The 13,173-nt window shown below is 59.0% G+C and overlaps 1 protein-coding gene across 16 annotated transcripts in view; it reads right to left on the minus strand.

Moving 5' to 3' along the window:
* RBFOX3 (RNA binding fox-1 homolog 3) overlaps positions 1 to 13,173 on the minus strand; it is a 188,890-nt gene that overhangs the window by 101,973 nt on the left and 73,744 nt on the right. For 11 of the 16 annotated variants that reach the window (XM_056346970.1, XM_056346961.1, XM_056346953.1 and 8 more), the window contains one exon: positions 1,287 to 1,403. The exons of the other annotated variants lie outside the window; for them this stretch is intronic. The gene's annotated coding sequence lies outside the window, so the exon portion shown is untranslated. The remainder of the gene's footprint in view (positions 1 to 1,286; positions 1,404 to 13,173) is intronic. 16 annotated transcript variants of the gene reach the window in all.

The raw sequence follows: 13,173 nt of genomic DNA on the forward strand, positions 1-13,173 counted from the left end.
CAAACCCCCACGAAAAGCAGCACAGCCCCAGCCCGAGACCAATACATGCCCCAGCACACCGCAAGGTCCCAGAAGAAACTCCCTATGCCCCTGCTCCGGACAGGGCTCATGACAGGACAGCTCTGGCACACCACGGTGCCGTGGGGCAGCCCCACACAGACCCTCTTCCCACGACCAGCTCAGGGCACAGCCTCAGACTTCACCCTCCAGCAGAGGTGGGCAGGATGAGACTGTGCATCCCCCTCGCCCCGCTGTCCGTGCCCACCTGATGGGCTCACGTCTCTCTGCAGGAGTGCGGTGCGGGCAGCGCAGGCTGGGCCCACAGCAAGGGCAACGTGGGCAGAGTGGGACCACGGTGCTCTGGCAGACCCGGGGGTGGGCTCGGGGCTGGCACGCGGGCGCGTGCTGTTGTTCTGGAACGGAGTGCACTGGCAGAGCGGCATGTGGGAAGCTTGCATAATAGTGCCAGCCCACACTACGCCTGCTCCTTCCCAGCATGATCAGCCCCTCGCTTTCATGAGCAATAACATCCACCCAAAGTTTTCTAAAAGACAAAAAAAAGCTTCAAGGTGATACACAGAGCTCAGCTGCCTTTGCTGCCTTCAAACTGATTAATGCAGCTAGGGAAATCCATCTGCACGGCCTCCTTGCAGCGGCGAGTCTTCTCTAATCCCCTGCTCAGGATGACCTCTGCCCCAGCCGAGGGACAAGGATGCTCAAAATCTCACTCCCTATTTGATGATTTCTGAGCAGGCACTTGGGACTGGGGCAGAGCAGAGGACCTGGCATGCAGCGAGCAGCACTGCGAGGCAGCAATGCACAGCTCCCCAGAGCTGGTACCTCTGCAGGGGCTGTGCGTGCATCACACTTGCATGCTCTCCTGCCTGTGCAGAGGGACCACCAAGGTCCCACGTGCTCCGGGACCCCCATGCTCCTGTAGCAAGCAGGAGGGAGATGGGCAGGACCGATGCCCGTAGAGCAGCGGGGAGCCCTGCCCACGGGGCAGAACTAGACCCCCGTCCCCATCCCACAGGGACCAGAGCAGCTGTGGCTTCTCCCCACAATGCTCCCCTTTGGCAGGTCATCTCACGAGAGCCCAGACCTCAGGTACTTGTGCCACCATGGGTGGGCATGGGATCTGTACCCAGTGCTGGTGCAAAGCACATGATGGGCTGAATCGAGGGCTGGTGTGCCAGGCATGGCCCGTGGGAAGCAGCAGCTTCATCCTCAACCAAAACTTTCTCCACACACCCCCCTACCTGGGCTGCTCAGTGAGAGCAACATACCTGGAGGCCAAGAGCAGGTACCTTGTGCTGCGGTCGTAGGCAGGAGCTCACGCTCGCCTTCGCCCCCCAGAGCTGTCAGGAAGAGCCGCTGGGGTCTCACAGCAGCAGCTTCTCAGCCTGAAAGAGAGAGGGAAAAGCTCCAGTCCTGTCCCTGCGTAGGCATCGCTGCTAATAACGGAGGAGGACGCCGCAGAGCTCAGCGCCTCTGAACACCACAGCTTCCAGGGACTCACACGCTGCTTGTCCCACTCTTTTAACAGCACAATTATCTCACGGCTGGAGAGCAGATTTGGAGTGTGGCCCAGCTGCCCGGCATGCACAGAGGCAGCCTGGCAGGCAGGACCCTGCCCACTGACAAAGCCCCCAGAGAGGGGGAAGCGTGTCTGGCCCTGGGGAATGGGGCTTGGCTGCAAGGGGTGCACAGAGGCTCCTCAACTCAGGGGTCCCCAGTGGGACCATGTCCTGGTCTCTGCACTGATGCAGGACACTGAGGCTGGTCTTCTACCCCCAGGATCACAAGCCCTAGCCTCAGCAGAGTGCATGGGATGGAGACAAGGAAAGGCAAAGCCTTCTTCCCACGGGAAAAAATACCCACCGACCCAACCATTCCCCCCCGCAAAGGCTCCTCGGAGGCAGCCTGCAGTCCCACATCACTCTCAGCAGGTCTGGTTTGGTTTTCCCCCACCCAGGTTGAATGGGAGATAATTTAGCAGCTTGTCCCCCATTGTAATGGGACTTTTTTCCCTGCTCCCCCTGGGCAGCCCATCCATCACAGCGTGGAGCGGCGATGTCCACCCCATGACCTCCGCCAGGCAGCCCCCCCACCCGTCGTGAGTTATGACGCCTGCACCATGCGGTGGGATGGGCTCAGCGTGCCGGCTCTGCACCGGGAGCCAAGATTTATCCCCTCAGCGGAATAGGGGGCAGAGGCCGGGAGATAAGTCACAGCAAAGCTGCAGGAACATCTCTCAAGGTCCTCCAAGGTTGGCTCATTAAAAAGCAAGAAGAGGAAGGAGAAAAAACCCAAAATGCCCGCAGTGGTGTGGCTCACGAATCACCCTCCTGCCTTCAAATCAGCCAAAACCAAGAGGGAAATAGAAAGGGAGCTGGGACCCCCCCAAGGCCGGTTCTGTAGTGATCCCCAGGGGCTGCTGCTGGCTGGGGCCATGCGAAGCCACCATCATCCCCCAAACACCCATCCCAGCAGCATCCCCACAAACAAAGTGGCACAGTGCCCAGGCAGGGATGCCACTTCCCAGTGGTGCAGGAGCACAGCAGCCCTGGGGAAGCAGCAAGAGTAAGCAGCCTGTGGGCAGCCCACAGAGGCTCTCAGATGCTGGCCAGGGGAGGATGCAGAAGAAGATGGACAGAGGGATCCCAAACACAGCACACATCTGCCCCTGCAGCTCCCTGGCCCCCTAAGAGAGGAGACAGCCAGGGGTGCCAGGTGGGCAACCTCCTGCGGCCATCTCAATCGGGTGCAGAAAGCAGGCAGGCATGTAGCTTGAGGCTTGATGATCAGCAGGTGCTCTCAGCCCCACACTGTCACCCTTTCCTAGCCCCATGGTGACATCCATCTCCTGTCTTCAGGCTCCAGCATCCCTGGCTGCCAACTGGGGATGGACACCTCTGGTGGCACATGCCCCTCAGGCCCCAGGAGCAGGCTGGAGCACGCAGACATGCTGGGACCGGTGCCTGCAGTCTCCTGGCCCTGGGATGCAGCCATCAGGCTCTGCTGTGAAACCCAGGCATGCCAAGCATGCTGCCAGGAGTGGGCACCATCCCCATGACAGGCACTCATCACTGCTTTTGGGGAGAGACTACTGAAAACCCCCAGAGAAACGGTGAACAGCACAGGAACTCCCCAGCCTCCCCAAACTTGCTGGAATTCCCCTTCTGCTTCATTAGTCCTGCTCATTAGGCTTTGCTCCTGATTAGCACAAGCACACAGAGCTAGAGCACAGCTCAGCACTTCACACCGCGCAGCCCAGTCCCCTTTAACGTCGATCTGTGACAGCCCGATCCCCTAGCCCCCCCAGCGCAGGAGTGCCCTTGCTGTCCCCTCCTGAAGGCAGTTGCCATCACAGCCCCTCTTCTACCCACCTTGGGTTATTTGTATGTTACCAGAAACCTTCAGAAAAGCTCCCGAAGGGCTTCTTCATCATGCAGGCATCTCCCCTCTGCTCACCCCCAATGCAGCCCCCACTCCGCTTTGCTGGCTGCCCTGGCATGCACCGCCAGCCAGAGAACAGAGCAGGCAGCCAGGATGGGCACCTCGCTGCTGCCCAAGCCAGCGTCAGGCACGCCGCATCCCTGGGAAAGGCAGCCGGTGAGCCCAGCACCGCCAGGGGAGCCAGCCCAAAGCAAGGTGCGTGAGGCACAAGCCGTGTTTAAGCTTGTGAGGGAGCTGGGCACGAGGGCTGGGAAGAACACAAGGATCATCTCCTCTGAGTTCCTGCACCACACAGCACAAAGGACTTCACCCAACAATCCCCGCAATGACAGCTCCTCCCTGAGCCCAGCTTCACTCTCCAATCATTTTCCCTGAGGCTTCATCAAGCAAGAGCCCTCTCCTCAAACCTCAGCCCAGCACTGGGCAGCACCACAGGCAGCACCCCTAGGTTTCCTCCCCAACACCTTATTTCCAGCACAAACTCATTCAGCTACAGCTTCCACACTCATCTTGCCAGGTTTATCCAAGACCAAAAAAACCCCCATGCACACACAGCGTATGCAGGAGACAATAAACACAGGGAAAACCCAACAGCATCCCTAAAACAAGCTGAATGCAGTAATATTTTTTCAGCACCTTCTATTTTCAAAAGCAAACCCACATGTGAGCAAGGGGACAGGGCTGGTGTGGGACCAGCAGGGGCCCAGCAACATCCCTCGCTCCTGCAACATCCCCCCCTCCCCGGCAGGGAAAGCGGTCCAGCCCCAGGAGGGTGTGAAAGCTGATTGCCAATCCCTACGGGGCATCTCCCCCAGGAGCCACTGGGCTTTTACTACAGAATAAAACATTGCAATTAGATCTACAAGCCTTCCCATGGAAGGCTAAGAGGTTTTATCAAAGCCAGCAGAACCCCGGGGAGGAGACAGAATGATAAGGGCAGCTGCCCGCAGCATCCGCAATCCCAGGGCCAGCCCAGTGGCTGCTGCTGCAGTGGGGTGCAGGACTGGGGCTGAGCCTGCTCACTTCCAGGAGACCGAGACCCTGCCGCTGTCCCCATGCTCCCAGGAAGATGCTTGGTCCCAGCCCCAGCCCTGCTTAGTCAGGCTTCACCACGGTAGTGGGGCGATGGAGAAATCCCCCTTGGAGGGGACAGCTGGGGGGGCTGTGAAGGCCAACACCTGCAGTGATTTTCCCTTGGTTGCAGAGCAGGGGGGGAGTGGAATTTTCTTTCAGCAAAAAGCGCACTGAAGCAGCACTCTGAGCCTGTGCAGCCCAAGATACAGCTCCTGCTCCAGCCCAGATCAGGAGCTATTTCCCACTTATCTGTGCCGAGCCTGATATCTGTGCAGCAGAACACAGCACTTGGTAATAAGATTTTGATGCTGAACAGAAGAGGATTTTTTCCCCGAGTCTCACTTACATCACACCTGGAGGTATCCATGGCCATAGAGGTGACACAGAGGAAGGCTAAAGAGTTTCAACTCTTGCACTGAGGGAGCAAATTCTCCTTTAGCTGCAAAATAGCAGAATTAAAGCAATCTAATACTAGCTGCCCACCCCATGCCCCCACTCCAGCACAGTCCCAGGGAGAGGAAGGAGAAGAGCACATCCCTGCTGCAGCATCCCCACAGCACCCCTGACCCCACCAGCCGCAGCTCCTGGCCACAGCCCCCGGTGGGAGCAGGCTGCAGCCCCTGCTGTGCTTTGGGCTGGGGGGAGCCAGTGCCCTGTGGGCAATTCCCTGCTCCCTGTGCTCCCCTGGCCCCAGGCTCCACTGTCAGCTGCATCCTGCGCCGCCGCGGGGACTACCCACACGCAGCGGCAGCAGCAGCACAGAGCCACACTTGGGTGGTGAAGCCACACTCTCAGCTGCCTCAGGGAAAGGGGAGGAAGGCTTGTCACCTCCCTGCCACCCTCCTCCCCATCTGAGCAAGAGGAAGGTCCCACGCACCCCCGCTGCTGGAGCTGGGAAAGTCTCTGCCTGCCACAGACAAAACCAAAGGGATGGGAACCACCCCCACCAGGCGCGGGTGACATCTCACCCATGGGAACGCTGCCGGCGTGGCGTCAGGGCTGTCACCGCCTCCCACGGTACAAACCAAGCAGACGAAGGGCACTTGCAGGAAAGCCACAGGCTGGCAGCTCCGAGCACCCGCAAGTGGTGGTGGGGAGAGGAAAGTCCAGCCAAGGCCAGGCTGCCCGGCAGCGTGCATGGCTGGGCTCCAGCAGGCTGCACCCGCCAGGCCGAGAGCACAGGCACCAAGAGGTGCCCATGGAGTGCACACTGCTTGTGGGGTGCATGCTCACCGTGGGGTGCACCGCAGCACTCAAGAAGCCCTAAACAGGCTGCAAGTGGGTGCCAGCTGAGTGAGCCAGAAGTGCTCGTTAGGAGCAAAGTGGGGAGGCAACTCCAGGCGCTTGGGGAGCACGATGCATCCTTGCTCGCAGAATCTGCATTTTCCTAGCCTAGCTCCAGAGAACAAGGAGTTACCACAGCCTTAGTAAAGCACCCTGCTGTACTAGAGGTGCATTGCTATTAGATAAAAGAGCCAAGAAAGAAGGGAAAGACAGGCAATAAGCGGAAAGAGAAACCATCTTGAACAAAAGGATGAAGAAAACAGTCCTGGAAAGTGCCACAAGGGAGCTGTGGGAAGGAGGATGGAGGGGATCCATCAGCCACTCCCAGTTCCCCCCACCAGCCGGGAAGGCAGCCTGTGGGGCACAACCCCCTCAGGCTTCACAGCTATACAGCCCTCCTGCAATTTTTTTTTCAATTTTGCAGTTAGGAACATCACCCTCTACCTTTTTATTTGTCCCCTGATGCTTGGAGGCAGCATCGTGGCTGTGAGCAGCCGGGATGCTTCAGCACCCACCTGCAGCAGTCAGACCAGGGGTTGAGGCAGGGCTGCCAGCTCCCCAGGGGCAGCCCTGGGAACCCCAGGGGCTGAGGCACAGCTCCCACCAAGCCCAACAACTGCTTTGCAATGCACCCTGCTCCTCTGGCATGGGCAGCGGTGACAGGCCCCAGCATCAGGGGACCCACACCGCCCCAGCGAGCAGCACCAGCACCAGCGGTGATGGCTGGCAGCTCATCCGCACCCAGGGAAACGGGTGCCACACCAGCCCCACTCCAGCTCACTCGGGGAGAGCCGTGGGGAGGAAAGCACGGCATCATGCAGGCGATGCAAAGCAGCGGCACAGCCGAGCTGCCATGGCCCCCATCCCACATGGACCACACTCGGGCAGCGCATGCCCAGAAGCCGGGGCGGCATAAGCATGGGCAGCACCTGCTGAGGGGGGACAGGGATGTCAGGACGATGGTTGCAGTCTGTTTTTCTGCACAAGTGCATTAAGTATTCCGCACAGCACTTTTGCTGTAAATCACTTCCTATTCAGGCTCACTGCTGAGGGTCTCTGAAGGTCGATTTTCCATGGTTATGACAACAAAAACTAAAATTGGGTCAAACCTGAAAGGTATTATCTTCCTCCAAGCTGCTAAATGCACAATAGTAATGAGGTTGGTTAAGCAATTCACCCACAGACTGCATTATTTGCTCTGAAGATGTATTAACCAGTTAAATGAGCGTGATAAGGCAGCTCTGCTTATTTCTCCCACCAGCCGCACAGAAGATCTGAGGTTCTGGGTCTTGGTATCCTGGCTAATAACCGAGACCACAGACACGCCGACAAAGGCAGCCGGCGCCATGCCGCTCCGGGCCAGGCTTTGCCCAGCCTGACCCGCGGGAACACAAAGGGAACTTTAAAGGCATCCAGCAGCTGAAAGCCATTTGAAAAAATAATTATACTTCCTCCCTCCCCTTTCTCTTTCTTCTTCTTAAATGCTCTCCCCCATCCAACCTCCTGATGAAAGAGAACAAACCCGCTGCCCGCCCTGGCAGAGGCAGGTTTTAGCAGCAGCCCTGCCCTGCGATGGGGATTTATCCCCGGCAAACACATGAGGCCAACCTGGCTGCTCAGCAGCTGCTCCTGCTGCTGCTGGGGCACAGGACCAAGGGGTCAAAACCCACAAAACCCACCCACCCATCTCAGGGCACTGCTCCTCGCACACATCGGAGAATGCCTCTGAGCCAGTATCCAATGGATGCTGGAAGCCACCCATGCCCATGGCGGAGGTCTCCATACCCACCACGGCAGCTGAGCAGGGGCTGTCCAGGGCACCCACCTCAGGAGCCTGCACCCCAACAGGGCAGCAGTGCTGGTTGTGGGACACAAAGAACATTTGTTTTTACAGGTCTTCTGCTGTTTTTCCTTAAACAGCCATTAATGTAAATATAACTGATGTAAACAAGCACGACCCTAAAATCCATGTGCAGCTGTATGTAACTGGGGAGAAGGAGGAAGGGAGGAGAAACGTTAATTAATCCCTAAAATGAATGAAATCGAAAAACCGCACAGAAAGCATCTGGTACTGCTTCAGAAAGGGACTGCCCAGGACACAGGGTTGTGCTCTGCCATGTAACACCACCAGTGCCACCAGCTCCCACACTGGCCACCCCACAGCACCAGCCCACCGGTGGGACAGCCATGCAGGGGGAGACCACGGTGGTGCTGGTCCCACATGCTGCAGCCCCGAAGCCCCGGGCTGGGCACACTACAGCCCTGCCTGCCAAGCTGCTGGTTCCCCAGCTCAGCTCTGCTCCAGTGGGAGGCTGATGAAATGGTGTCTCTGTTCCCCTGTCCACCTCCAGGTGGGCAGGAGAGTCTGCCCAGCTCTCCTGGACCCGGTTACCCACAGCCCATGGCCCCATGGTCCTGCCGGGGCATCACCCAGTGCAATTTCAAGGAGTTTGTACAAAAAGGGGCTCAGTGGAGTGTGGGCTCTTATGGGCTGTGGGAGCCAAACCCTCCCACCCCCCTGCCAGGCTGGTTTTCATGGCCCAAACTGATGCTAAGGACAGCTCCTGGGGTAGGGTGTGGGTAGGAGGGAAGAGAGACAAAAAAAAGCTGCAGGGTGACAGCCGTGCCCCTGTGAGCTCTCCGTGGGTCCCTGGCTCCATCCCCAGCACAGGGGGAGTTTTCAGGGCACCGAGGGGGCACATCTGCGGGACCTCCACAGGCAGCCTGCCATCGGAGAAGGGAGACCAAGGGAGGTGACAGGAGGCTTCCACATCCAGCAAGAGGGACCCAGCCACCAGCTGGGGCACACACAGAGGAAGCACGGGGAACGCCTCAGTGTGTCTCTCCCGGTGATCCAGCTGGTGCTTTGCCAGGAGAAAGTAGCTGCATGGAGAAACGCCAGCACTTTCTAGCACAGAAGGATGAAGGTATCCTGAAGTGGGATCTGTGTCGATGGAAGCTCTGGGACCAGCGCTACAACCTCCACAAGCCACCTCCCATGTGACCAAAATATAGCTGCAAAATGGTACCTGAGGAACAAGGGGGAGAGAGACCACGGAGCAGATCCCAGGAGCTCCAAGAAGGGAGGAAAAGGGCTGCTTCATGAGGCTGGCAGGGATCAATCAGAGAGATGACAGCAGATCTGCACAGCATAAAGGGACAGTGGTGGTCCACACGATGAGCTCTTCCAGGCTCTCCCAGGCCTCCACCACAAGCAGCTGGTGCAGCAGGCAGCTCCCTGGGAGCAGCTATTTGAAGCCAAATGCAAATAAAGTTGGATAAACTGCAAAGACAAATTTGGTGCTTCTGCTCTTTTAAGGTCTACAACTCCAGATTGCACATAGGATCTCCTCCTGAGAGCAGAGTGGAGAGATGTAGCTCAGCTTGGAGCATCACCTCCAGAGCTCAGAAGAGGAGCTGCCCCAGGACTCCACCGCACACGGCAAGTGGGAACACGTGGTGCCCACAGCCATGGAAGGAGATCCAGTCTAGTGCACCGGTGCCACAGCCCCTGGCAGAGGGTAGAAGGTACTACAAGACCAAAATGCCACCATACAGAAGGCCCAAGATACAAGCAAGGCGAGACCTGTCTTGCTTCTGCTGGGCTTTGGTCAGGCATCACTCCGGGAGAGCTGTGGGCAGCATTGGCTGGCTTCACTGCCCGCAACACCACCTGCCCGGTGGGGCAAGGAGAAGGAAGAGGGACAGACCACACCTTAGGCCAGAAAGGGCTAAGCCACCTGGCAGTGCACGCATTCCTCCCCCCTGCCCTTCCCAATGCCACCAGTGATGGGAAACTGGTGGCAAAGACCTGAGCTACCCCCCCTGGCAAGCCCACCAATTTGCCTGCTCCCAGACCCCCCAGCCCTCAGCCCCCACACCAAGGGCTTGGGACCACACTGCACCGCTGTCCTGGTGGGGAGAGGCAGGAGGACCCGAGCTCTGCCGGCGTTGCCCTCCACAGCACAAGCAGAGGCGTGTTAGCATGCAGCCTGCTAAGCCACGCAAGCTGCCTGTGAACGTTCCCAATTCCAGCAGCCTGCCCATCCGTGGAGCCATGCCTGCACCTCTGCCCTGCCCCTGCCTGCACACACACAGGGCTCTCAAGGTGACACTTGGCTACCCGGGGATGTGCTCATCAGATCCATCCCACTTCTCCTCTCCTTAAGCATCTTAAACCCTGTCCCTCACCATCAGCTACTCACTGGCTATATTTTAGAGAATCTGCCCCATGATCAGCTGCTGGAAATCCCACAGGGCCAGGCACCAGGGAACATGGGAATCCCTCATTCTGGCTCGAGGTGGGCTCTTGACCCTCAGCTGTCCCACGGGGTGGCTGCCACACTTAGCCTAGGCATGCTGGTGGCTTCAACACCATCCCACACATGCGCAGCCAGAGACAGGACTGCAGTCCTGCTGCTCTGGGCCAGCAAGGTCCTGAGGGATCATCTTTGATCCCAAACCAGGAGAGCAAATACACAACACAGCTTCTCTTGGAGCAATGCCAACCACCAGTGCTGCTCCTCTAAGAGCTTCAGCAACTTTCTGGGTTTGCCTGCCAGCTGCGGCCCCAGCACAGCATGAGTTGGCTGCGCTGGCAAAACACAGGCGCATTGCCAGCCCTGGTGCCCACCTATGCCATGGCAGTGGAAGGCCAGCCCGCCTGGCACAGAGCTCTGCTCTGAGAAGTGCCAGCCCCTTGTTCTCTTACCTTGGCGTGGTATTCATGCTGCCGAGGCTTCTCGGCAGCAAAGGCTCCAGGACAGGCGAGTGGGATTATGGCACCCTCCAGACCCAACCAAGCACCGGTGCGTGCACCTCAAGAGCTCTGCACCTCACCAGCCCTCCTGGCCGCCTCACGGATGCACGGTTCCCAGCACTGCCTTTAGAGCCAGCTGCCGCAGCGCATGCATCCTCCCCCCTGCCCTTTCCAATGCTGCCGGTGATGGGAGGGAGTTAGAAATGCCAGGAGAAGCATTCCTCATTTTGAGATGCTGGATCATCTGAAGACTGGCAACAGCCCAAAGCCCCGTGAGACAAGCCCCAGATTTATGACCAGTGTGGACGAAGAGACAGAAGAGCTCTAGTGAACCTGGTTAAGACCCCATGGGAAAACGACAGTAAGAGATCAGGAGTGACCCGGCAACTCCACCTCTCTGTGGGGAAAACAAAAGCAACACGTGAAAGGAGCCCAGCAGCCCCAGGGACCAAGGGGAGGGGGCTGCCAAAGGACAGGGCGCCCAGGGCCAACAGGACACACACCAGGACACTGCACCCTGCTCAGGGAGCGGAGACCTGGCAGCTGCTGGGACAGCAAAGCATCGATGCTAGAGCACCCCGCACTGCCTGCGGCACTGATCCAGCCTCCCCCCCCCCCCCCCCCCCCTCCTCCTCCAGGGCTTCTTCCTCTCCTTCCCCTCTTTGTCATTCCTCTCAGCTCACGCCTCTTCTCTGCTCTCCTTCAGCTGCTCGCAGCAATAATCCAGGGCACTAACGCCCCGGCAGATTGCTCAGTGCCACTCCCCGGCTGCTACTGACCGGGGTTTTAATGACTCCCCCAGCCGCGGCAGAGGCTGATCCCCACCTCCGCCGGCTGCCAGCAAGGCTCTCCCCACCATTCCTCCTCCGCAAAACACTTGCACCTAATGAGGCCTGGGCACACTGCAGGGATGAGTGAGGAGCATCCATCACCTCCAGGCTCAGCAGGCGCTCAGCCCGGGATCTGCTCAGGCCTCGCACCCGAGCTCTCAGCCGTCCTGGCGGCTCACATAATCCCCTCCAAAGCCCCGGCACGACAGGGCTCCCCAGCCCCCCGGGACAGGCGAGCACTGCCAAGGGCACGGATGCAGCGGAGCTGGAGGGGCCGCAGGCTGACGGCATGCCGTATTCCTCGGGGACAGGGAAGGGACTACTGCGGCTCAGTGCTGGTCAGGCGGGTGCTTCTCAAAGCATCACGGCACGGGGCTCTGCAGAGGCAGGGACCAGGCAGAGCACCAGGGCTCTGCACCCTGGGCTTTAGCTGCCCACACACCAGCATCTGCCGACTCTGCCCACAGCCATGAGCACCCTGCTGAGGGCTGAAGCTGCAGCAAGAGCAGTGCAGGGCTCCAGCGTGGGACAGAGAGCGAGGATCTCCCACCCTGCAGCAAGGGCAGGTATTTCGGGGAGTGGAGCTGCCACGCAGGGGGAACCTCATGAAGTTCAGGAAAGAAAACACCGAGCCCTGTCCCCAGAGCAGAGCTACCCATGGCCGGCCAGGCAGGAGCACACTGCTGACGGCAGAGGGATGAGCCAGCAGCATGTCCCCAGCTGGCCCTGCCATCACCCCCCACAAAGCCACATCTGGAGCCTGTGTCCAGCTTTGGGCCCCCCAGTGCAGGGGCGATTAATACACTGGAGCAAGTCTGGCAGAAGGCCACAGTGATGGTCAGAGGCTGGAGCACAGGACAAAGATGCAGAGGGAGGTAGGCTGCTCATCCCAGAGAAGGGGTGGCTCAGGGTCCTTATGTCCTCCCCTATGGGGAGGACAGAGCCAGGGAAGGCAGCAGGGAAGGCATCGGAGCCCCATCTGCAATGTCCCATTTCCCCACCAAATCTTGCAATGCACATCAGCAAAGAAATTTTAGAGGCAAGCAGCAGCCACCATTCAGGGAACCACAGAGCAGAGGCAATGCTAATGGCCAGCAATTGGAGCCAGCCGGTCCTCTGCCCAGCATCACTGCCAGTCCCCTGCTCGGTGCCTGCCCCAGCTGCAGGGAGGGGAAGCAGATGAGCCCAGGGGCACAGGGGTTACCCCCCTGCAGCCTCCAGCCTGGCCTGACCCCTCACCGCCAGGCACACCACTCACTGCCAGGCTGCAGGTCCCTGTGTCCCGTCCTTTAATTAGCATTCCACATGTAAAGTTGGGATTGTAATTACTGCAACTGATTAACAGGCCGAAGGTAGCCCGTCTCCGAGGGAGCAGATTAGCAGAGGCTCTCTCAAGCTCCTGCTCTCACCTCGGCACTGCCAGTGCATTTTAAGCAGGGGCCGGATGCCCCTGCAGTCAGTGATTAATGGGTGAGCTGGGCGAGGAGGACATGCAGTGGCTCCGTCCAGCTGGTCTTCCCACACTCCCACTGGGGCAGGATGGGACCAGGCTCCAGCAGCCAGGGGCCATCAGAGGGGAGGATGCTGGATACCAGGCAGTGATTCCCAGAGCCTCCTCTCCTTGCTGCCGGCATGGCCCCTACCCAGGCACTGGCACAGGGTAGGGGGAAGTAGGACACAATTCCCGGGAAGCCCAAGGACTCTGTGCATGGAGAGGAGAGCACCAGCTCAGACCCACAGATCAGAGATAAGATCCTCTGGGAGAGC

The sequence above is a fragment of the Falco biarmicus genome, chromosome 1, assembly GCF_023638135.1.
Source record: "Falco biarmicus isolate bFalBia1 chromosome 1, bFalBia1.pri, whole genome shotgun sequence".
Taxonomy (NCBI): Eukaryota; Metazoa; Chordata; class Aves; order Falconiformes; family Falconidae; genus Falco; species Falco biarmicus.